The following is a 25,679-nucleotide window of genomic DNA, read 5'->3' as shown; positions in this document are numbered from 1 at the left end:
TGTATTCAGACATATGGAATAAGACTAGTATGGCTGGAATGAGATGATAAAAGACTGATCGTGGATGATGATGGAATAGGTAAATAATGAAAAAAAAATCCCATCATATTTAAAGTACAATATTCCAGTCTTAACAAACAAAACAGCAAGGAATTCATATGTATTAATTACCAAAGTTATCTCTTGACATTGCTAAATGTTCTGTCCAGTAAAATAATGCATGAAATAACATATTACAGAAATAAATAAGGGCTGGAGCAGAGAGCATGTTTACAAATTATGTTTTTCGTTAGAATGCATCTGGCTATAAATGAAAAAGAAAACAAACTAAAAGTGTCTTTTAAAAAATATTTATTATATCCCATAAAAAAGACCAGAGTAATTTACTACGATGATTCTTTGTGCCAGAAAAAATAAAAGCACAGTGTTGCATTATAAAGATGGAGAGGGAAATATGTTTCATTCCATTTGTTATTTACTTAATGAATATTGTCATAAATATCACTTTTCAAAAATAAAAAAAGTGAAACAATTAAAAAAAATGGCCAGAGATATAATGACTCGAGGATTAGAGAATTCAGCAGCTCAAAACTATAATCAAGCACAGATGATATTCTCATATTTTGTTCTATCATCTTGGGTTCCCAGCTTTCTCTTCAGGCTGGGCTCCTTGTGGTCTCAAAGGCTGAGCTGTTTAAAGTATTATACCATAGTAAGTGAACAGAAAGATGAAAAAGAGTGGGCATCTACTCCCCCTGACTTTGTAAGAGTAACTCAAAAACACATCCTCCAAGTGGGGCCAATTATAATTGATTTAGAGCTGTCAGCCTCCCCTCAATCACACGGCCTCATGCAAGAAGTTGAATGTCAAAGCACAACTGAGCTGCTGGTAGAAAGGGGATAGATGGGTCATGAATAAGCCACCAGTGGACTCTGCTTCAACGTTTACTTACATAATGCAAAAAATATTTTAAATTAGAATGCAAAAATATCTAATCAATTAGTGGGATCCAAAATAATGTATCAGGCCGGCCCTGTGGTGTACTGGTTAAAATTCAGCATGCACCACTTTGGTGGCCTGGGTTCATGGGTTCAAATGACAGGCATAGACCTACACTGCATATCAAACATGCTGTGGTGGCCACTCACATACAAAATAGAGGAAGACTGGCACAGATGTTAGCTCAAGGCTAATCTTCCTCAATCAAAAGATAAATAAATAAATGAATAAATAATTATCTAAATAAATAAAAGATGAAATTAATGTATCAATAGTAATGATTTTCCCACATATCAATAGTAAAGTGTTTGATAATGCAGTATTAAAGTCTCATTTCTCACTCTCAAAAACACAAAAACGTAATGCACAAAGTACATTAGTTAGAATGTGTTCAGCTCAAAGTGATAGAGAACCTCATAGTGGCCTTAAATCATGACATTTGTTATTTATGTTACAAGAATTTCAGAAATAGACAGATGCAAAGGTTTTTTTTTTTTCTATCAACCTTTTGATAACAAAGACTCAGGCTCCATATAACTTTTGCTTCAATATGCTTAGTGTGTTGGATTTTATTTTTACAAGTGTCTGCCACTGCTCATCATCCACAGGGGAAAGAAAGAGGAAGAGTGAGCTATAGCATCCTATTCGATGCAGGTTTTATTTAGTGCAAGAAAGAGACCATACAATCAGATTGTCAGTGATTTAGGCCCATGGCGCATAGCTGACAAGTGAGGTAGAGCACACTCTGGCAAAAATTAGCTTAGATCTGCCACAATTGGCTTAGGTCACTCAAAATTGGGGTTCTAATAGCTAGGCATAATGGAGGAAGTGTACTTGTAGGTAGTTGTGTGTTATGCGAAGCATAGTTTTAATTTTTGCTAAAAATGTGTTTGGGAAATGCAAAAGAAAATGAACACAGTTAGCGCCATTAAATTTCCCAAATGGAATGTCTGAATATTACAAAAGTCTGTATCCTTTTCTAAATAATTTTTAGCTTTACCGCAATTCAAACCATTTCATCAAAGAATTTACTTTGAAAGTTAAGAATTTTACTACGTTTTTTATCAAACAAAAATCGAGTTAGAAAAATCGAGAAACAAGATTTATATAGAAAAGTAATTCAAAAAGAAAAGGTGTAATTACGGTAATTATATTGTCCTAATATTATTTGTAGAAATAGGGACGAGAAAAGAATGCCCACTTTCAACAATAAGAATCGCTGCTTCGTGCCCTGATGTCAGAGATGAGTAGTTGTGGCAGAGACCCTATGGCCCACAAAGCCTAAAATATTTGTTCTCTGTCACTTTACAGTAAAAGTTTGCCCAATACAAATTCATAGGCCAGGGCGTAGCCCTTGAATGATGGCTGATAGGCATGCCTGCATATGTGTTGCAGCTGCCTCATCCTCAGCTGAGATGACTTGTTCTCATGTGTTCTTTTTGTCTCACAGTACTCCCCAGAGCGATTGAGCTCTAGGTGAGCACAGTGGTAAAGCACTTGATGTCCCTGATGCCCTGCCTTCCTTTCCCTGCCTCACTTTCCCAGTGCCTCACTGGTGTGTTGCAAAATCCCCACCACCTAAAATATTCGCCCTTAAACCCTTAAGTTTATGGAAACATCCAACTAACACAAGACCCAAACTTGGAACTTCTGGAGGTGGATTATCACCTACTTGAAGCTAAAAGCATTCTGGTATAGAACGGAACTGTTTAATGTGAATATTTTTAACGTAAGTCTCTGCAAATTTGTGTATCACAACCAAATAAGGTGTGGACAATGGGCCCTATAATGCCAATGAGACTTTTGTTTTTTGTCTTGGGAATGTGGAAGAGTGGCTGACTGAAACACCAAGACTTTCCTTTCCTTTTCAAATAGAGATCAATGTATAGGGCGTCCAGGAAACCAGTATGCAAACAATGAGAGAAATTGCAGCCTGCTGAAAGTTGTGACATTTCTGGCATTTGAAGATTCTTTAGGGAAGACTCTGGTTTGCACAGCTCCTTGCTTCTCTGTTGTCACAGCAGTGGTCTTTGGGGTCTTTGTGAAGCACCGAGACACTCCTGTAATCAAGGCCAAGAGTTGGACTCTCAGCTACATCCTGCTCATCTCCCTCACTCTCTGCTTTCTCTGCTCCTTACTCTTCATCGGCTGACCCAACACAACCACCTACATTATTCAACAAATCACATTTAGAGTTGTTTTTACTGTGGCTGTTTCCACTGTCTTGGCCACAACTATTTCTGTTGTGGTGGCCTTCAAGGTCATGGCACCAGGGAGAAGGATGTGGCAGTGGTTGGTGTCAGGGACACATAACTTCATCATTCCCATCTTCTCCTTTATCCAGCTGAGTCTCTGCGATCTGGCTGGAACCTCTCCTTCTTCATTGACACAGATGTACACTCTGAACACGGCCACATCCTCATCGTGTGCAACAAGAGCTCAGTCACTTCCTTGTACTGCGTCTTGGGATACCTGTGATCCTTGGCCCTGGGCAGCTTCACTGTGGCTTTCCTGGCCTGGAACCTGCCTGACAACTTTAATGAAGCCAAGTTCCTGATGTTCAGCATGCTGATGATCTGCAGTGTCTGGGACACTTTCCTCCCTGCCTGCCACTGCACCAAGGGCAAGGTCATGGTGGCCGTGGAGAGCCTCTCCATCTTGGCCTCAAGTGTGGGGCTATTAGGCTGCATCTTTGCCCCCAAGTGCTACATTATCTTCCTAAGGCCAGAGAGAAACCCATCAATAGGGTTAAGGAATACAACTGGTTCAGGTGAAAATAAGCAATATATATATATTTTCACCAGAATTTGCATACACCTGAAAAATAAACTAGCAAATTTTTGCAAGCAGACTTTAAGTACCAAGTAAAGGGCAGGCCCCTTGGCTTAGCAGTTAAGTGTGCGCGTTCCGCTACTGGCGGCCTGGGTTCGAATCCCGGGCGTGCACCGACGCACCACTTGTCAGGCCATGCTGAGGTCGTGTCTCACATACAGCAACCAGAAGCATGTGCAACTATGACATACAGCTATCTACAGGGGCTTTGGGAAAAAAAAAAAGGAAGAGTATTGGCAATAGATGCTAGCTCAGAGCCGGTCTTCCTCAACAAACAGAGGAGGATTAGCATGGATGTTAGCTCAGGGTTGATCTTCCTCACACACATACACACACAAATAGTACAAAGTAAATTTACCTTACATCTCCAATTAATTTATTGCTTTACTTTCTTTTGGCTTTGTACAATGATCCTCAGCATTCAAATGCACAAATACACAAATATGAATATTACCTCAGATTAATTTTCCTCTAAAATTATCTGTGGTAGATTGCATAAATGCCCACACATCAGTTCTCTCCCTCCACCTGTGTGTTTTGGTAGAAACCTCCCACTTTGACTCTGTGTGGACTTGGCCTTTTAACTGGCTATGGTCAATTGGACACTAGTAAATGACAACAACACATCTTTAAGAATATATATTAAGGAGAGGCGGAGTCAAGATGGCAGCGTAAGCAGACTCAGAACTCACCTCCTCCCGTGGACACAGCCAATTTACAACTACTCGTGGAAAAATTACCCCTGAGACAGAACTGAAAACTGCATAAGAGGAACTCCTGCAACAATGGACAAGCCTAACTGAGGTAGAAGAGGCAGAGACTCCCTTCTGGAGAGGAAAAACGCTGCCTTCACAAGCCGCCAGCTTCACGGCTGCCGGTAGCAGCTCACAGGTACACAGCCTCCCTGGAGGCGTGGGGTCCTGAGCCGGGGAGCACCCCCGCTGTGGGCATTTTGTGGACCTAGCACAATCGAGATGAGTGGCATAAATCTGACTTTGCCTGCTACTAAAACACTGGGTAGTACCCCCAGAAAACCCGGTTCACAAAGAAACTAAAACTGGCTCTTAAAGGGCCTGAGCGCAAACTCACCCGTTTCAGAAAGCATCCTAAAATCACCAGAAAGAAAGGTGCACAGTGCTGTGGTGAAAATAGACTCACTTAATAGGCCCTGAGTGCATCTCGGTGAAGGGTGAGACCTCTCCAGGGACTGGGACATTGGCGGCAGCCATTGCTGTGGGCAGGTGTGGGCATGCTGACACAGAAGTCATTGGAGTTCTCCCTGAGGCCTGCTAGCCCAGGTCTGCCCACTCGCTAGGGCACCAATTTAATCCAGCTCAGCCAGGGCAGGCAGCCCACCCTAGAGACTGGCCCCACCCAACAACAAGCCCTCAGGCAACTTGTGGGCCTGCATAGATTGGTGACTGGATTCTCTGCAGCCTGGCAACTGAGCCAACTTGAGCCAGGCAGGGTCTGCACAAGGAGCGGGTGGAGAGTGTGGGGTGGTGGCGGAGTGTGTGAGGCTCCCGCCGTGGTGAGACTGGGTCTGCTTGGGGAGGTCGGGGTGCTCACACGGGGCAGGACTGTGTTGACTGTGTGTGTGGACCTGTGGTCTGCAGGGCTTTTCAGCTGCAGAAGACTTGTGCTTCTCAAAGACCCACATAGGAGGTTTGCCCCACCTTCCAAAGCCTGAAATGATTGGGTGCTCCTATGCCTGAGGTCAGCCCCACCCAGCTGCAACCTCAGAGAGCTGACAAGAGACCTAATAGGCTAGAGGCTTACAGCAATTGTAAGACCCTGAGCCTAACAACCTGCCACGCTGGGGGCCTACTCATTTAAAAGAAATACCGCAACAAAAATGTGGTATTAGAACTTGCAGCCAACTGTGCTGGGGCTCCCCACACCTGATAAAGAAACTGAAGGGCCCACAACAACTACAAGCAGCTGAGCATTACAACAGCTGGCCAGGAGCATAACTCGGCCACCCTGGGCACCTACAGGGAGAGCAAACAGGCCACAACAGAAGGACACACGTAGCCCACATAGGGGTCACCCCTGGAACATTGAGAACTGAGGGAAGCACACTGGAAGACTTCTAAGGCATCACTTACATAAGGTCACCTATCCAAGAGCAGGAGACGTAGCTGACATACCTAATACGTAGACACAAGCACAGGGAAAGAGGCAAAATGAGGAGGCAAAATAATACATTCCAAGTAAGGGAACAAGAAAAACCCCAGAAAAGGAACTAAGTGAAACAGAAAAGAGCAACCTACCCGACAGAGAGTTCAAACTAAGAGTGTTAAGGATGCTCACTGATCTGGGGAGAAGAATAGATGAACTCAGTGAGAATGTCATCAAAGAAAAGGAAGATATAAAAAAGAACCAATCAGAAATGAAGAATACAATACTGGAAATGAAAAATTCAATAGAGGGACTCAAAAGCAGAGTAGAGGATACAGAAGAATGGATCTGTGAGCTGGACGAAAGACTAGAAGAAATTACCCAAGCTGAACAGGTAAAAGAGAAAACAATTAAAAAGAGTGAGGACAGTCTAAGGGACCTCTGGGACAACATCAAGCGCACTAACATCCGTGTTATAGGTGTCACGGAAGGAGAAGAGCGAGACAAGTGGGCAGAGAATCTATTTCAAGAAATAATAGATGAAAACTTCCCTAACCTAAGGAAGGAAACAGACATCCAGGTACAGGAAGCACAGAGAGCCCCAAACAAAATAAACCCAAAGAGGCCCACACCAAGACACATCATAATCAAAATGTCCAGAATTAAAGATAAAGAGAGAATCCTAAAAGCCGCAAGAGAATGTCAAGATACATACAAGCAAACCCCATAAGTCTATCAGCTGACTTCTCAGCAGAAACCTTACAGGCTAGAAGAGAATGGCACGATATATTTAAAGTGCTAAAAGGAAAAAACTTACAGCCAAGAATACTCTAGCCAACAAGGTTATCATTCAAAATGGAAGGAGAGATCTAAATTTTCCCAGATAAGCAAAAATTAAAGGAGTCTGTGACCAAGAAACCAGTGATACAAGAAATGTTAAAGGGACTGATTTAAGGGGAAAAGAGAAGACCACAAACAGGAAAAATTATCTATTTCCATGATATGAACATAATGGATACAAATACACAAAAAAGAGGTTAGATCTGATATCAGAAACATAAAAGGAGGGAGGAGCGTAGTTAAGAGTACGGCTTTCAGACAGATCAAACTGAAGTGACCATCAATTCTGTATAGAAGAAGAAAGGAACAGAGAAGGACTACTAAAACTCTGAGAAAAAAAAGTTAAAAAATGGCAGTAAGTACCTACTTATCAATAGCTACTTTAAACATCAATGGAATAAATGCTCCAATTAAAAGGCATAGGGTGGCTGACTGGATAAAAAAACAAGACCCATATATATGCTGCATACAAGAGACACATTTCAGACCTAAAGACACTTACAAACTGAAAGTGAAGGGATGGAAAAAGATACTCCACGCAAATAGCAATGAAAAGAAAGCTGAGGTAGCAGTACTCATATCAGACAAAATAGACTTTAAAACAAAAACTGTAAAAAGAGACAAAGAAGGGCATTACATAATGATCAAGGGAATAATCCAACAAGAGGATATAACACTTGTAAATATCTAGGCACCCAATGTAGGTGCACGTAAATGTATAAAGCAATGATTAACAGACATAAAAACAGAAATAGACGGTAACACAATAATAGTAGGGGACTTTAACAGTCCACTTACACGAACGGATAAATCATCCAAACAGAAGATCAACAAGGAAACATTGGCCTTAAACGACACACTAGAACAGATGGACCTAGTAGATATATAAAGAGCATTCCATCCAAAAACCGAAGAATACAAGTTCTTTTCAAATGCACATGGAACATACTCCAGGATTGATCACATATTAGGCCACAAAGCAAGTCTCCATAAATTTAAGAAGATTGAACTAATACCAAGCATCTTTTCTGACCACAACGGTATGAAACTAGAAATCAGCTATAGGAAGAAAATCAGAAAAGTCACTAATACATGAAGATTAAACAAAATGCTACTGAACAACGACTGGGTTAACGAAGAAATCAAAGAAGAAATCAAAAAATACCTGGAGACAAATGAAAATGAAAATACGACATGCCAGAATTTATGGGATACAGCAAAAGCGGTTCTAAGAGGGAAGTTTATAACAATACAAGCCTATCTCAACAAACAAGGAAAATCTCAAATAAACAATCTAACAATGCACCTAAAGGAACTGGAAAAAGAAGAACAAACCAAGCCCAAAATCAGTAGAAGAAGGGAAATCATAAAAATCAGAGGAGACATGAATGAAATAGAGACCAAAAAAACAATAGAAAAAATTAATAAAACCAAGAGCTGGTTCTTTGAAAAGATCAACAAAATTGACAAATCTTTAGCTAGACTCACCAAGAAAAAAAGAGAGAAGGCACAAATAAGTAAAATCAGAAATGAAAGAGGACAGGTTACAACAGACACCTTGGAAATACAAAAGATTATAAGAGAATACTATGAAAAGCTATATGCCAACCAATTCGACAATCTGGATGAAATGGATAAATTCTTAGAATCATGCAACCTTCCAAAACTGGATCAAGAAGAAGTAGAGAATTTGAATGGACCTATTACCAGTAAGGAGATCGAAACAGTAATCAAAAACCTCCCCAAACATAAAAGTCCAGGACCAGACGGCTTCCCTGGGGAATTCTACCAAACTTTCAAAGAAGACTTAATACCTACCCTTCTCAAACTCTTCCAAAAAATCGAGGAGGAGGGGAAGCTCCCTAACTCATTCTACGAAGCTGACATTACGCTGATACCAAAACCAGACAAGGACAACACAAAAAAAGAAAATTACAGGCCAATATCACTGATGAACATCGATGCAAAAATCCTCAATAAAATACTAGCAAATAGCATACAACAATATGTTAAAAAGATTATACACCATGATCAAGTGGGATTTATTCCAGGGATGCAGGGATGGTTTAACATTCGCAAATCAATCAACGTAATACACCATATTAATAAAATGAAGAATAAAAATCACATGATCATCTCAATAGATGCAGAGAAAGCATTTGACAAGATACAGCATCCATTTATGATAAAAACTCTGAATAAAATGGGTATAGAAGGAAAGTATCTCAACATAATAAAGACCATATATGAGAAACCCACAGTTAATATCATCCTCAATGGTGAAAAACTGAAAGCCATCCCTCTAAGAACAGGAACCAGACAAGGATGCCCACTGTCACCACTCCTATTTCACATAGTACTGGAAGTCCTAGCCAGAGCAATCAGGCAAGAGAAAGAAATAAAAGAGATCCAAATTGGAAAGGAAGAAGTGAAACTGTAACTATTTGCAGATGACATGATTTTATATATAGAAAACCCTAAAGAATCCAACAGAAATCTTTTAGAAGTAATAAACGAATATGGTAAAGTTGCAGGATACAAAATCAACATAAAAAATCAGTTGTATTTCTGTACACTAACAACAAAGTAGCAGAAAGAGAAATTAAGAATACAATCGCATTTACAATTGCAACAAAAAGAATAAAATACCTAGGAATAAACTTAACCAAAGAGGTGAAATATCTGTACACCGAAAACCATAAAACATTTCTGAAAGTAATTGAAGAAGACACAAAGAAATGGAAAGATATTCCGTGCACTTGGATTGGAAGAATTAACATAGTTAAGATGTCCATACTTCCTAAAGCCATCTATAGATTCAATGCAATCCCTATCAAAGTTCCAACAACATTTTTCACAGAAATAGAGCAAAGAATCCTAAAATTTATATGGAACAACAAAAGACCCCGAATAGCTAAAGGAATCCTGAGAAAAAAGAACAAAGCTGGAGGTATCACACTCCCTGATTTCAAAATATACTACAAAGCTATAGTAACCAAAACAGCATGGTACTGGCACAAAAACAGACACACAGATCAATGGAATAGAATCAAAAACCCAGAAATAAATCCACACATCTATGGAGAGCTAATCTTTGACAAAGGAGCCAAGAACATACAATGGGGAAAAGAAAGTCTCTTCAACAAATGGTGTTGGGAAAACTGGATAGCCATATGCAAAAAAATGAAAGTAGACCCTTACCTTACACCATACACCATAATTAACTCCAAATGGATTAAAGACTTGAATGTAAGACCTGAAACTGTAAAACTTCTAGAAGAAAACATAGGCAGTACGCTCTTCGACATCGGTCTTAGCAACATCTTTTCAAACACCACATCTGACGGGGCAAGAGAAACAATAGAAAAAATAAACAAATGGGACTACATCAAACTAAAAAGCTTCTGCACAGCAAAGGAAACCATCAACAAAACGAAAAGACAACCTAACAATTGGGAGAAGATATTTGCAAACCATACATGTGATAAGGGCTTAATCTCCAATATATATAAAGAACCCATGAATCTCAACAACAAAAAAGCTACTAACCCAATTAAAAAATGGGCAAATGACCTGAACAGACATTTCTCCAAAGAAGATATACAGATGGCCAACAGACACATGAAAAGATGTTCAAAACCACTATCAGAGAAATGCAAATCAAAACTACAATGAGATATTACCTCACGCCTCTCAGAATGGCTGTAATTAACAAGACAGGAAACAACATGTGTTGGAGAGGATGTGCAGAGAAGGGAACTCTCATACACTGCTGGTGGGAGTGCAAACTGGTGCAGCCACTATGGAAAACAATATGGAAATTCCTCAAAAAATCAAGGATAGAACTACCATATGATCCAGCTATTCCACTGTTGGGTATTTATCCAAAGAACTTGAAAACACCAATTTGTAAAGGTACATGCACCCCTGTGTTCATTGCAGCGTTATTCACAATAGCCAAGACTTGGAAGCAACCTAAGTGCCCATCAAGGGACAAATGGATAAAGAAGCTGTGGTATATAAACACAATGGAATACTACTCAGCCAAAAGAAACGATGAAATCCAGCCATTTGTGACAACATGGATGGACATTGAGGGTATAATGCAAAGTGAAATAAGTCAGAGGGAGAAGGTTAAATACTCTATGATTTCCTTCATTAAGTACTAGATAATAACAACAATAAACAAACACATAGGGACAGAGATTGGATTGGTGGTTACAAGAGGGAAAGGGGGGAGGGGGGAGGGAGGAGGGTGAAAGTGATAATTCGGTACATTAGCGTGGTGATGGGTTGTAATTAGTATGTTGGTGGTGAACATGATGTAATCTATGCAGAAATAGAAGTACAATGATGTACACCTGAAATTTTTACAATGTCATAAACCAATGTTACTGCAATAAACAAAAAATTTAAAAAAAAAGGAATATATATTAAGAATAACTTTACTAATTGTACGATCATGGATATTCTCCTGTGTTGTCATCCACCACTGTTATGCACTGAGTATTTCTACTCTTAATTTTAGCCCTATAATCCATTTGGAGTGATTTACTTGTGAATAATGTTAGTCAATGGTCCAGTGTTTTATTTTGCAAAGGGATATCTTATTGTCTATAAAACAATTACTGTATCATTTTAAAAGTTGATTTTAAATACAGTGAAGCTGAATGATGCTTGGAAAATGGATATTATTTTCATTCATAATTGTAGTATATCTCTCCATTTCTTCAGAGCTTTTATGTCCTGTGGTATATCTTTATAATCTTCTTCATTTATCTTACATAACTTATAAATTATATAACTACATACGGCATCATGCTGCATAAATCCAATTATTTCAAATATTTTATTTCTCCTAAGTCTAGAATAATTACTTATATGTTTAAAATAGTTCTTGCTAATAAAATGATATTTTTATATGGTTATCTAGTGTCTTTTCACATTAGTCAACTTATATAAAATTCTAAATTTTATAAGTTATTTCCCACTAAAATAATAGATTTTTCTCTTCTTCTTTCATATTATTTACCTATTCTTTCTATTATCATTTTTAAATGACTGGGCTCTCTGGTGCCACACTGAATCACAATAATATTTGCCAGGAGCATTTTCCTCTTCTGAAGTGTAGCCTAAACACCAGATAAATTATTTGTCAAGGCAAAGCAGTCATCTAAGAGAGAGAAAACAAAAACGTGAAGGGGAACCATTTCTACCTGGAAGTCAACAGACTTCCCTCTCTTGGTTATTTAATGCTAGATATGTTATGCCAATGTACCCACTGAGAATTAGAGGATCTCACTCTAGTTCTAGGAATTAATCTTGGTCAAATAGTTTAACCTCTTTAGACTTTCTTCATCTTTATTATGAAGAGCTTGAAAAGTGTTTTTGAGTTTTAATGTCCTATGATTCCAAGGTATCCTTTACCCAGATGCACCTGACAAAGAACAGAGTGAATTTTCAGTTATCTACTTCTCCATCAACATTATCACTTAGGGAAGAAGAATGCCCCTGAGCTAACATCTGAGCCAATTCTTCTCTAATTTTTCTCTGTGGGATGCACCACTCCTCAAGAATGTGTGGGTGTGTATATGTGTTACTATACTTGACATGTGTAGATATCTCCTTAGGCTGCATGTTCCACCTCTGCTTCTGCTGCCTCACACCTCACACAGAAGCAGGGCTTTGCAGAGGCTTCTAAGATGTTCCTTTTGATTTTCTTCTTCCTGTTCCTTCAGTTTCCTCTCTTTGTCTGTCGTTTGGCTTATCCTGACTACTTTTTGTGAAATGAACCCAGTGCATAAAAGGATGGAGATGTGGTTATTGGTGGGTTTTTCCCCTTGTATACGTATTTCTTACACAGAGGGATCAAGAAGCCTACCACTTTGCAGTGGTAAGTGCCTCTTTATTTATATTCTGCTTGATTATTATGATGAACGATGCCTATGGGATCTGTGGATGGATAGACCAAGGCGCTGTGCATCACCTGTCCTGTTTTTCCCCGGCATCCCCACCTTCCCAGAATTGTCCATTTTTATCTCTATCTCTTCCCGCTGACTTGTTGCTTCCTTCAAAGGAGAGAACAGTGTTTTTATATTTTCCAGTTTTCTTCCTTTTAGTGTCCAATTTTCAGGGTTAGAAGCTTAGTGAGACAGGACTCTCCACCAACATGCTCCAAGAACTCTGCCCTTCCTCATGCCTCAGCTGCCGCTGCATAGTGTTCTAACTTCTGCTCCTTTGGGGGAGAATCCCAGCCTGTACAGATGAGGCCTTGGGTGGCGGTGATCCTGTGTGCCTGCCCCTCACACGTCTTTAGTTGTGACTTATTGTCTTTGTTTTAAGCAAGGGCTCGAGAGCGCTTTTTTCTGGTGTTTGTTAGTTATTTTAACAAAAGCATGTTAAGGAAGTGCCCTCCAAAAAGAATGTGTTTTAGAGAAGTGGATCCTGAATTGTATCAAATGCTTTATACACTTCATGAGCATATTGTTGTTTTTTCCTGGCAGAACGGTGAGGACATTAAATGTGAGGATATTAAAAGATTATCTAATTTTCTAATAGTCTGTTTAAGATGATTCCTTGTTCACATTTTCTTTTTGGTCCTGGTAACAGGTTCATGTTAATTTCATTATTAACCGAGACATACCTTCTTATTCTACATTCCGGAAGAGTTTCCTGGTAGAGTAAATAACTATTCTTAAGTTTTAGAAACAATTCATCTGTAAATACATCTAATCCACCATATATTTGGAATTTTCTTTCTTAAAAACTCTCTTGAAACCATAAAGAACATTTGTAAAATTTTCTATTTTCTATTTGAGCCAGTTTGAGTAATTACAGTTTCATTTAAAAAGCAGCTTTATCACTGAGATCCCAAAAGGCATCTCCATGTGCAGATGCACAACATTCTCTCTGACTTCGCTCCTGGTCCGATTTTCTCACCTAATGTTGTTGATGTTTGTCTTCCCCAAATAGTTTTTCTTCATAAGACTTGTCTGTATGATGCCTATTTTATTGAGCTTCCCAAAGAATCAGAGTGACTGATTACTTTTCCTCTGGACTTATTTTATACTTGTTTTATATTCTTATTTCTGCTTCTATCTCTCTTTCTAAATCATTTTTTTATGTTTTCTTTCTCCGTTCTCCTTGTTTTGAGTTGAGAGTTTAATTCACTCGTTTTCATTTGTATTTACTATTCAAGATATTTAATGCTCAGATATTTTCTTTCAGAACAGACAGTTTTCTTCTCTTCTTCCTTTCTCTCTCCTCTCTCTCCAGGGCTCCTTGCTACTCCTTGGTTTGATTTCCTGTTTCACCAAAGAGTTATTCATGAGAGTGATTAATGGCTTATAAATTGTCTGATTTGTTTAAAATATGTTGGCAGTTAATGAGCATTTTTGCGTGCAAGTTGGTTAAGGAACTGGATTTCAAATCTGCCTGTTCCTCTGATGAGCTACTGAGTCAGAATTTCTGTGGTTGGCCATGTATCTCTCTTCTGGTGGCTTCAGGAAATGATTACTATGTAGAAATTGCTTGCTGGACGAGGATAGGACCTAATTTTATAATAATATTATTTCTTTGCTTCGGAGTAGGAAGTTTGAGATTTATATGCAGACATATGTGTGTGTATGCTGCAAAAATAATTAATGATAAATCAAGATTAACAATATATACGATTCCTATATTGACTTTTTTTTGGACAAAGACTGAGAAGTTAGTAGAATAGTCTTACTTTGGTTGTAGTTAGGTTCACTTTACTTCATATTTTTAAAATCCTTTTTTTAATATATGATTGAACATATACTTTTTGACTGCTAACCACCTTTTAGTCCCTAAATATTTTGCCTTCAGATATGTGTACCATTATACACATTCATATATAAAAGTTTCATATTAGTTGTGGCTTTACTTTTGTGAGCACGTGTATGGACTATTACTGACAATCCCCTTTCTTTCAGCATCTACTTTCAGTGTTAGTTTCCTATGTCTTCGTGGAATGTAGAGTAACATTCAATATTGAAAAGGTGATTTAAGTAACTTCAGTATAGTATAACTGATATAAATAACATTATCTCTCTGGTTCTATTTTTTTGTACTTTGCTTTTTTTCTTTTTTCCTAGTTTTGCTCCGTTTAAAGTAATTTTCCTTATTATACTTTTCTCCACTGTGTTGGATATATAGATCATTCTCACATTATATTTTAGATTTTTTTTTTCTGAGGAAAACTGGCTCTGGCCTAACATCCATGCCCATCTTCCTCTACTTTATATGGGACACTGCCACAGCATGGCTTGATGAGCGGTGCATAGGTCTGCACCAGGGATCCGAACTCATGAACCTTAGGCCACCAAAGCAGAGTGTGCAAACTTAACCACTACACCACCAGGATGGCCCCTATTTTACAATATTTTTAATTTGAGAAATAAGAAGAACCCAGAATCTGAAGTCTTGCTTCACTGACTCCTTAATGTTAGATGAAAAATTAATTAGTATTTTACTTCTTTTCTTTTTCTCCAAATCCAATGTCTCTAGGTATAGATTAAGCACTTGGTTCAAGATGGTTTTAAATTTTATGCACATTCTTTAAAGTTGTTGGTATTTTGCATTTTTTATAAATCACATTAACACAAAGTACTTAGACAATTGTTTTAATTTTTCAGTGTTCACTTCTTTGGTGTGGTACTTTTTTTTTGAAACCCGTCATCTTCAAGCTTGATTAAGGATCTGAATGATCTGCAGGGCTTGTTAAAACACAGAAGGAGTCCTGGACCCCACTCCAGATATTCTGATTCAGTAGGTTTCGGGTGGGGCTGAAGGACTGGCATCTCCATATTGTGATTGCAAGCTCCCCTGCCTAATATTCCTTATTTTTTTCATTTCACAGGCAGTAAAATCCGTGTCTCAGTGTGAGGGCTGTCCCTCCCCAATCCTTTGATTCGTCACAGGTGTTATGCCACAATAAACTTCTTGTACTCCTAACTCCACCTCAGCAATTGTTGGCCCCAACTGACACGCAAAAGTTCTTCATTTTTCCTCAGAAAGTGGTGCTTTATTTTCAGAAATCTCACACAATCTGCAATAAGATTAATATGGATGCTGCTCTCTGCTCTTTAGAGATTGCAATGTATTTTTACAACACCTGCACCATTCTTCCTTGTTCTCAGCATTTAACGCTCTAATATTGGAAGCACATGGGGCTTCTGGACATTCTGGACATTCTCCTTTCTTCAAGTTTAATTGATCATATCACATCTGAATTAAGTTGAACTACATTTGGCCATATCATGGCTTGTCACATGACCATCAGGTATATGTATAGTATGTGTGCATCTCACAGAAACAGAATGTTCCTGGAGTGTGTCTGTCAATGATTTTTCTCCTAAAACTTGATTAAATATGTTCTAAATAGAGGTTTTCAGTTAAATGTACCTATTCCATACATACATTACTGGTCTGTAAAATGTTCTATATCATAAACATATTTTGTTGAATAGCATGTAAATTATTTCTATGCCCCCAAGCTCACACATTTGATTGTAACACTTATTTTCTTTTCAATTTAAAGAAATAATTTCTATTAAAAGTAAGAAATACAAAGGAGTATCCTAAAGAATGAAATACTATGAGTATATAGGACTAGATACCTTGAAGGGGTTTCCCTCCACATAACAATATCTTCCGTAAAATATAATTTTATTACATTCTTGAGTTCACATGAAGTAAGCCAAATCTCAAAGGACAGAAGAAGGAAACTGTAAGCACTAGACAAATTTGGATTCACCCAGTGGTCAAAGGTCAGTACGATCCTCTAATGAAAGGATTTGTTTTTGTGTCACAAGTGACTTGAGAGAATGAATCCAGGAGTCACAGATTAGTTGTGAGTCACACAAAAATGTCACTTAGCTTGATGTCAACACACATGACTGTGAGCCGAAACCAGTGACATTCTTTTCTGGAGGAAAGGATCTAAACTAAAACCTTACATTCTGTACACATTAAAATCATACAAAAATGAGCTCATAATCAAAGTTCACCAAACAAATAAGGAATACATGTCATTGTCGATAAGTGTCATCAACACATAAGAAAATTAAAAATAAAACAATAGATTTAAACAGTAAAACCTCAAATATGAGATTTACCAACTTCAAGATATAAAATAACTGTGTATAAACTGTTTATAAAAAATGGAACCAGAAAAATGGGAATAACAAAATCAAACAGGAGACTCTAGAAATTATCTGACATATTTGCCAAAGTGCCTTATAGAACTTTAAGAGATGAAAAAGACTTAACTGTTGAGTTTCAAAACTCCACAGATAGGTTCTACAACAGAAGAGAGAATACAAAACTAAATTTGAATTCTGAAGGAAACAGAATGCAGCATAGAAAGACAAGGAAGTAGAAAACATGAAAGATAAGGTAGATATGGAGATGATGAGAGAGAGTAAAAAAAAAGGAGAAATATAATACTGTACAACAAAAACAAATGAGTCATGAGGGTAAAACTGAAAGTTAAAGGGTCTATAAATTTCTCAGGAGATGAGAAATTATATCCACTTCAGTCAACGTGGGCTGGTGGTAAAATAGAAGCAGAGAATATAACTATGACCCAAATAGATGAGATACATTAGAATATGGAAAACAAGTATAAAACAATAAATTTTAAAAGGAAAGAATATAATAAATCTTGTGGAAAAATTAGAAGGAAAACATATAGATAATGGGGGCAAAACAAGGATATAAATGATCACAACAAATGTAAATGGAATAAATTCTCTAGTTAAATACAGATTGTTAAATTTGATGGGACAATGACAAACGTAACTGTATCTTATTTACAAGACTTGTGAAAACTAAAAAACATGGAAAACTAGAAATTCAAAATAGAATAGAACATATAAACATACGCTAATAAAATACCAATCAAAAATCAACCCAGGGTAGCTATAATAATATGAGATAAAACAGATGAGGAAAAAACCATCCTTAGGATGTAAGTGGTTAATTCCCAATGGTATATAAGTTCAACTGATCATGAAGATATAGTCGTTGTTATACTACACACGATGTCATGTGAAGATAATATAGCCTGAACTAGGAAAGGAAGGAGGAGAAGGAAGAGGAGGAGAAGGAGAAGAAGTAGAAGACAAGAAGAAACTAAAGGAGGAGGAGGAGGAGGAAGTATAGGAGAAGGAGACAGAGGAAGAGGAGAGGTAGAAATAATATATCTTCATAGTGAAGAATTTCAACATTCCTCTGAGACAAAGAATAACACATATCTATTAATAGAGTATTTGAAAAACCAATTAACAAGTTTGATTTAGTGGACACATATCGAAACCTATAGCCAACAAGTGAAGAAAACCTATTCTTCACAAGGACACGGGGAGCATTAACAAGCAGTGAGCATGAACTAGGGTACTAATAAATCCTCAAATAATAGAACACTTGAAATAAGTACAAGTGACTGCTCTATTTTATTCTTGATGGTGTTACAGATCCCAGGCAATAGAAATGCAAAGAATTTTCTTTGGCTTAGGAGTTATTTGTGTAGAAAGTCTGTAGAAAAGATGAATATGATATGGGCTATCAGGAATAGGTACTGTTAAAGATGTTAAGGATTAATTTTAATTTAATATTTTTTTAACTAAGAAATGGATGAGAAGCTTTTTAAACTTTACAATGCTGTCTCTCTTAGATTCCAAAGTTTTTCTAGTCCTTTCAGTTCTTCTTGATTCTTTCAATTGTTCCTGCCTGTTGATGATTCCTCTTTCATTCAATCTCTGAAGTTCACCTTAGTTTCCTGGTTTTTGATGGTGGCAGATGCACAAGTTTGAGGGGGCAGAGGCTTAGGCAATTTGATTGACAGCTTTGTGTTGCACCATTCTCAACCTGCACATGTCATGCGTCTAAGATTGTCACGCACATGTCAGTTGCGATTATTCTTCCTCCCCAGGGCTATCCCCGATCTCATGCTAATATTGTTGCTCTTCTAGGAAGGAATTAATGGTGTTCTCATATAAACAAGGATTTTGCCTCCTGAACCAAAGAGCCATTTACAAATTTAATCTGAATGTGATCTGTTTTTCCATTCATTGTACTTACTTTTGTGTACTTAACCAGTTACCTTCATGAGTGTGGAATTCACTAAGGACCTTCCACAGCTGGAGTCATGTTATTTTCTTTAGTTATAAATTTTAAGGCTTCAGTAGAGCCATCTGTTGCCACAGACGTTCGAGTCAATAGCAAATTCATTTGAATGAAGTTATTGTATTGCATTTGAAGGAAATCATTTTGAGTATTTTCCCTAAGGATCCCTATCCTTCTATGCAGGTTTCAGTACAAGATCTACCAGTATGTTCTGGCCTTGGTTTTTGCCATTGAGGAAATCAACGAGAACCGTCGTATTTTGCCCAACATATCTCTGGGATTTGATCTCTATAATGTCCTGCCCAGTGAACGGAGGTCATTGGAGAGTTCCCTGATTTGACTCTCAGGGTTGGGAAAGGACATCCCTAATTACAACTGCAGGAGAGAGAGCAAGTCTCAAGCGGTCCTTACAGGAACCACATGGGCAATTTCTGCCCAGATTGGAACACTGCTGGATCTGTACAAATTTCCACAGGTAAGACTGGGTGGGATGGGGAGAGATGAAACCATGTCTCCTTTGGTGCCATTCTCAGGTGCCTAAATAGGAGGAGAGGAGAAGACTGGGTTTGTGCATGTCTCAAAGCATATGATCTCAAAGGGCACGTGTACAGGTCCTTGGTGGGGTATGACATTTCCTTTCTTTGGAGTAGAGAGAAGGCTGAGGGGGAAAGAGATAAAGCAGTTTCCTGGAAATCTACTGATCTTATTTTCTAGAAAGCTTTCAGGGAGTGGAAAATGATTAGAAAATGAAATGAGCTATTGTCCCCTTCTACCACCTCCAAGTGTTGTTGAACAGCCTTCAGGACTGAGAGTGTGGTTTTTGCCAATCCTCATCCTCATATTGCTTCCAATTGTCTTTTCCTTTTAGCTTACATATGGTCCTTGTGATCTTATCCTGAATGATGAAGAGTAGTTTCCATCTCTCTATCAGATGTCCCCCAGGGACACATCTCTAGCCATTGGCATGGTCTCTTTGCTGCTTCATTTCAGTTGGAGCTGGGTGTTGCTGGTCATCTCAGAAGACAAGCAAGATGTTGAGTTTCTCTCAGACTTGAGAGGAGAGATGGACAAGAATGGAATCTGTGCAGCCTTTGTGGAAATGTTACCTGTCGCTGAAAGGTAATATTCCTCAATGACCTGGCCATATGATTTACAAGTAGAGGAAACAGAAGGGAGTGTGGTTATCATTTATGGTGATGCCGACTGTCTCGTAAGCTTCAGCTTTTCTACTTGGGTGTATTTAGTGATATGGAAAGTCTGGGTCACGACATCAGAGTGGGATTTTATCCACAGTGAGAGAGATTTCATCCTTGACTCATTCCATGGGACTCTCATTTTTTGACACCACCCTAGTGAGGTCTCTGGCTTTGAAAATTTTATCCAGACAGTTAAACCTACCAAATATCCAGAAGACATTTACCTCACTAGGTTGTGGTACCCCTTTATTCCTTGCACCATTTCTGAGCCTGATTGTAAAACACTGGAGAATTGTTCACCCGATGCCTCCTTGGGATTGTTGCCTTGGCAGATTTTTGACCCGACCATGACTGAATGGAGTTACAATGTGTACAATGCTGTGTATGCTGTGGCCTGGAGCCTTCATGAGATGCTTCTTCAACGTGCAGAAATTCAGCCAAAGGGAAGTGGGGAAGAACTGGTGTTTTCTCCCTGGCAGGTAAAGTCTCTTCCACTTAACAGCATGTACCCTTGTAAAAGTGACTTTCTTATGGGTTTCCACAGGTGTTCAAAACAAGAATTTAAGATTCTTTCTGCATGAAAAGCAGAGGAGTTTCTGTACTTGTTTCACTCTCTAGGAGGTAAATCTAGTCCTGGGTAGTAAGTCATCAACAAGAAGGTTCTAGTGGCAACGAGGAAGTGTGTTATGAGTCAAAATCAATGTTTTGTGTTACAAAGGATCCCAACATCCTGCTTGCCTAATGTTTCAACATGGATTATCCAGCCTTCTCCCATGCAGCTCCTCAATGACAAGAAGAAGAGAACTTGTCCTTTACGTGACTATCTGGTGCTGAACATCATGGTGAATACTTTACATAAATGATCTCATTTAATTCTGCAACCACTTTAGGTATTGCTAACATCATTTTGCAGATTGATGGTCTGGGAAAATTCAGAGAGTGCATGAAGGTGGCTAGATTGGACTTTGTACTTGAGATTTGTCTGAATCTTATCACCACTGGTCATCTTGATATTCTTGTCTTTAGGCATTTTCTCTTGAAACTACCTGATATTTTAGAAACATTATGATATTGTAGTTCTCCATATGCTTTCATTTGCTTTACTTCATTGGATACTTGTAATAAAGTTACATTATGAAGCAAGGATTACAGACAATGAAAGGCTGTCCCCAATTCAGGGTTTTTCTCTTTAACACCTGGGCCTAATTCACCGCAGGATGATGTGTCACTTCTAGCTGCACCCCTTTCTGAGGAACATAGAATTTAACAATCCTGCTGGTGACTCAGTGAATTTGGCTGAAGGGGGAAAATCAGATTAAGAGTACACCATTCTCAACTTTTGGAATTTTCAGAAGGTCTTAGACTTATGGCGAAAGTAGGAGAATATCCCAACATGCTCCACGTGGTCAAGAAGTGTCTTTATCTGAGGAAGTGATTGAGTGTGCCAAAGGAATTACTGAGATGGTTTGATCCCAATCACAATTACTTACACCACACATGAATAACCAAAATCTTGTTGGGGTTTTGTACCCCCTCAGAGCTTCATAAAAGGCCACATATGGGAATTTAACAAATCACTTCCAACTGAACTAATTTTTTCTTTTACCAATAATTCAAGATCGAAGCAAGACCTTCACAAGCAAAAAGATTGCAAGTTGCTGAATGTTCAGAAGGTGGTTAGTAATTTTTAGGAATAATTTAAAAAAATTAAGTTATGTACATGTTTTTTAGAGATAATGATTTGCACACTTAGTACACTACAGTATAGTGTAAACATAGCTTCTTTATGCACTAGGAAATCAAAAAATTCGTGTGACTCACTTTATTGCAATATTTGATTTGTTGCGGTGCTCTGGAAACAAACCCACAGCACGTCTGAGGCGTACCAGTCTTTTATATCATACAATAAGAATGGCATCCAACCAATGAATTGGATTTAGATATTTCAAGCTTCAGTTTGTTAAGGCCAATACTCTAAAACACTCTAGTTACTTGAAAATTAGGTAAAAGTCACAGCTGTTACTAAGTGTTATCTGATTTTCTCCAGACTCCACACTCTGTATGCAGTGAGAGTTGCAGTCTGGGATTCAGGAAGAGCCCTCAGGAGAGCAAGGCTGCCTGTTGTTTTGATTGCGTTCCTTGCCCAGAGAATGAGATTTCCATTGAGATAGGTGAGGATATGCCTTGCAGCGACATTCTCCACTTCTATTTTTTTTTGAAGGGAAACATTTGTCCTGAGCTAACATCTGTTACCAATCTTCCTCTTTTATTTTTGTCCCCAAAACCCTAGTACATATTTGTATATCCTAGTTGTAAATCATTCTAGTTCTTCTGTGTGAGCCATCACCACAGCATGGCAATTCACAGAGAGATGGTGTGGTTCCATGACCAGGAAACGAACCAGAGCCACCAAAGTGGTGAGCACTGAACATTCATCACTAGGCCATCAGGGCTGACTCTCCATCGCTCTTTTGTATGCACCATTCTCCCAAAGAAATGGAAAAGCTCTGGATGAGGACTGCAGTGTCCCAATGTTTCCTTCCTCCATTTAGTAATTTAACTTTTATAGCCAAAAAAGCCAACTTTTTTATCATTCCACCCAAAAAGATACACTCTCTCTCTACATTGAACTAGCTTGCTTGACTCATTTTAACATCATTTCAGGCATTATCATCTCAAGGAAACCCTTTTTGACCACTGCACAGGAACCTAACTTAAATCTCTCTCATGTAATCTAACACATGGTATCATAAGTCCTTACTTTCCATCTTCTTTAAATCTACATTTAGATCACATTGAACAAATCCTTATTTTTCCAGAGTCTGGTGCTGTTCTTGGCACAGAGCAGGAGCTCAGAAAGGTTGTGTTTGATTTAAGGGGTAAATATTTACATGGTATGCAAAGTGCTTAGGGTACAGCTTCCTTCAATGAGTACATACGTCTTTTCTCTGATGTCCTAGAGTTCGCAGGTGAGTAGGGGAGACAACATGCAGTGAAGTGAATTCAAGGTGGTGACATAGGGCTGCAATATAGGTACGCAGAGACCCATGGGATGCAATAAGTGATAGTATATATATTTGTTGGGAGGGAACTGTCATGGACTTCTTCATAGAGGCAGTAGCATGAGTATTATGTCAGACTAATGAAGGCGGATTAAATTCTTGTGGAATTCTTAGAAATGGCAGAAACTGGCAAATTAGCCCTGCATTTAATATTCTAGGGAGCTGAGAAAAGGTTCAACATGAGTAGAACACAGACAATGTGGGTTTGGCAGTTGGATCATGAAGTAGAATAGGGACAGAAAACCAACACTGAAGATGTTTCATACCATAAATAACATCTTGGAATTACTTAGATTTATATTAAATGGTGCAATGCTGGAATCCCCTCAATGGTGGCATTATCTAATTTTATTTTTGTGATTGATATGAAGCTTAATTTCACAATATCTTTTGTATAATTTCATTTTTTTTGAAATGTACTGAGATTGATGATATAGTCTGGCATATCGTCAATTTGGATAAAGCTTCCACGTGCATATTTCTCATGTGGTAAGTTTTGGTATATGTTCCATATGCACATCTAAAGAACACTACGTCCACTAACTTCAATTCCTACATGCTTGGAGATTAATAAATACACTTGTAAAAAACCGATGATTAATGAGTAAACTATCATGGAAATTAGAATGTATTTCCAATTAAAAATACTATTCATCAAATCTTATGTGGTGGAGTTAAAACTATACTTAGAGAGAAATGTATAATCCTAGATTATATATATTTATATATTATTTTGTATATTTAAATAAAGAAAGGTTGAATTTCTAAGTTGTAAGCATTCATCACAAGCTAGAAAAAGAGCAGAAAATTAAACACAAGGAAAATAGAAAACACAAAATGATAAATATTAGAGGAAGTGTTAACAAAATAAAATACAAACATCAAAAGGATAAATAAAACTAAATTAGATTCTAATAAATGAAAATATACTCAATAAAATCCTAGTACTAGTGTTCAACAAAAGAGAAAATTTGCAACAAAAACATACCAAGGCTGAAGGGAGTAATCTGTGCAGATCATATGGAAAATTTTTAACATGAAGAAAACATAAATAACATCATGTTGATACAATGAATATTTAGAGGAAACTCACAAATTTCCAGGCAAATAAAAGTTACCAAACCGTCTCACGAAAAAATGAAAAATCTGAATATTGCCATACCTATTACAGAAATTGAGACCATACTTTAAAACATTTCTACAAAATTTTATTGTAGGCTATTTATTTGGTACAAAGCTGATGAATCTTCCGAAATATTGAAGAAAGAAATAATATACATCTACTCAAACTCTTCCAGAGAATAGGAAAAATAGAAAACTTTTTGACTCACTATGAGAGACTAGCTTAACATTGGTACCAAAATCTAACAAATTCATTGCAGGAAAGGAAATTACAGGCCACTCTCTTTCTTGGATTAAATTCATTTATCCTAAAAAAAAAATCAAAACAATCAATGTTCCAAATCTAGCTATATTTTATAAGAAGGACATATCATGACCAAATTAGGTTCATGCAATGTAATTCAGTACACTAATCTCTGAAAAAAGACGAATAATAATCGTAATAACTGTAAGAAAAACTAGTAAAATTAAACACCTATTCATATTTTAAAACAAACAACAACAACAGAACAACCCTTACCAAATCAGGAACAGAAGGAAACTCTCTAACTCCCATACACAGTAGTCACAGAATGGAACTTTAAGGTGCAGTGTTGAAAGCAAGGATAAGAGAGGAATGTTCAACATCACTGCCTCTATTAGACGTTACACTGGAGGTCCTGCTTGATACAATATTGGCAGGAAAATAAATAAAAGGAATAATTTACTTCAAAGGAAGAAGTAAAATTGATGTTATCTTCAGATGATATTATGGTATAAGAGTAAAATCCATGTAAATCAATGTATTAATTGAGCTTAGTGGTGGCTGAATACAAGGTTAATATAGAAAATTTTGCTTCCATCTACCCTTCATAAGGCATCCAAAATTTAAATTTTAAAAAATGACATTTACAACATCTTAAAGTATGAAGTACCTAGAAATAACTTTAATGAGACTTTCAAAAGATTTCTGTCCATAAATTTGTAGAACAGCATTTAGAAAAATAGAGGAAGACTGAAAGAAGTGGAGGGATAAACCAAGTTCGTGACTGAACAGACTCAAAAGTCAACAGATATCAAAACTGTCCAAATTAATCTACAGCTTGCACAAAATTGCAGCTAAAATGCTGACCCGTCCTGTGGAAATTACAATTGATACAATTCTTATGGAAATGATAAAGGAAAAACTTAACTAAGAAAATCTTGAAGAAAAGAATAAAGTGGGAGTACTTACTCTACCTGAAATCAAGTATTATAGCATTACAATAGAGGAGGTTCATCAAGAGGATAACCAAGAAAATCAACGGAACCAAATGGTAAGTTCAGATACAAGCTGCTCATATATGGACTCATGTATAGACGTCTGATTTACAAGGA

Source organism: Diceros bicornis, unplaced genomic scaffold, assembly GCF_020826845.1.
Source record: "Diceros bicornis minor isolate mBicDic1 unplaced genomic scaffold, mDicBic1.mat.cur scaffold_54_ctg1, whole genome shotgun sequence".
NCBI lineage: Eukaryota > Metazoa > Chordata > Mammalia > Perissodactyla > Rhinocerotidae > Diceros > Diceros bicornis.
Note: the sequence above shows the minus strand (reverse complement) of the source record.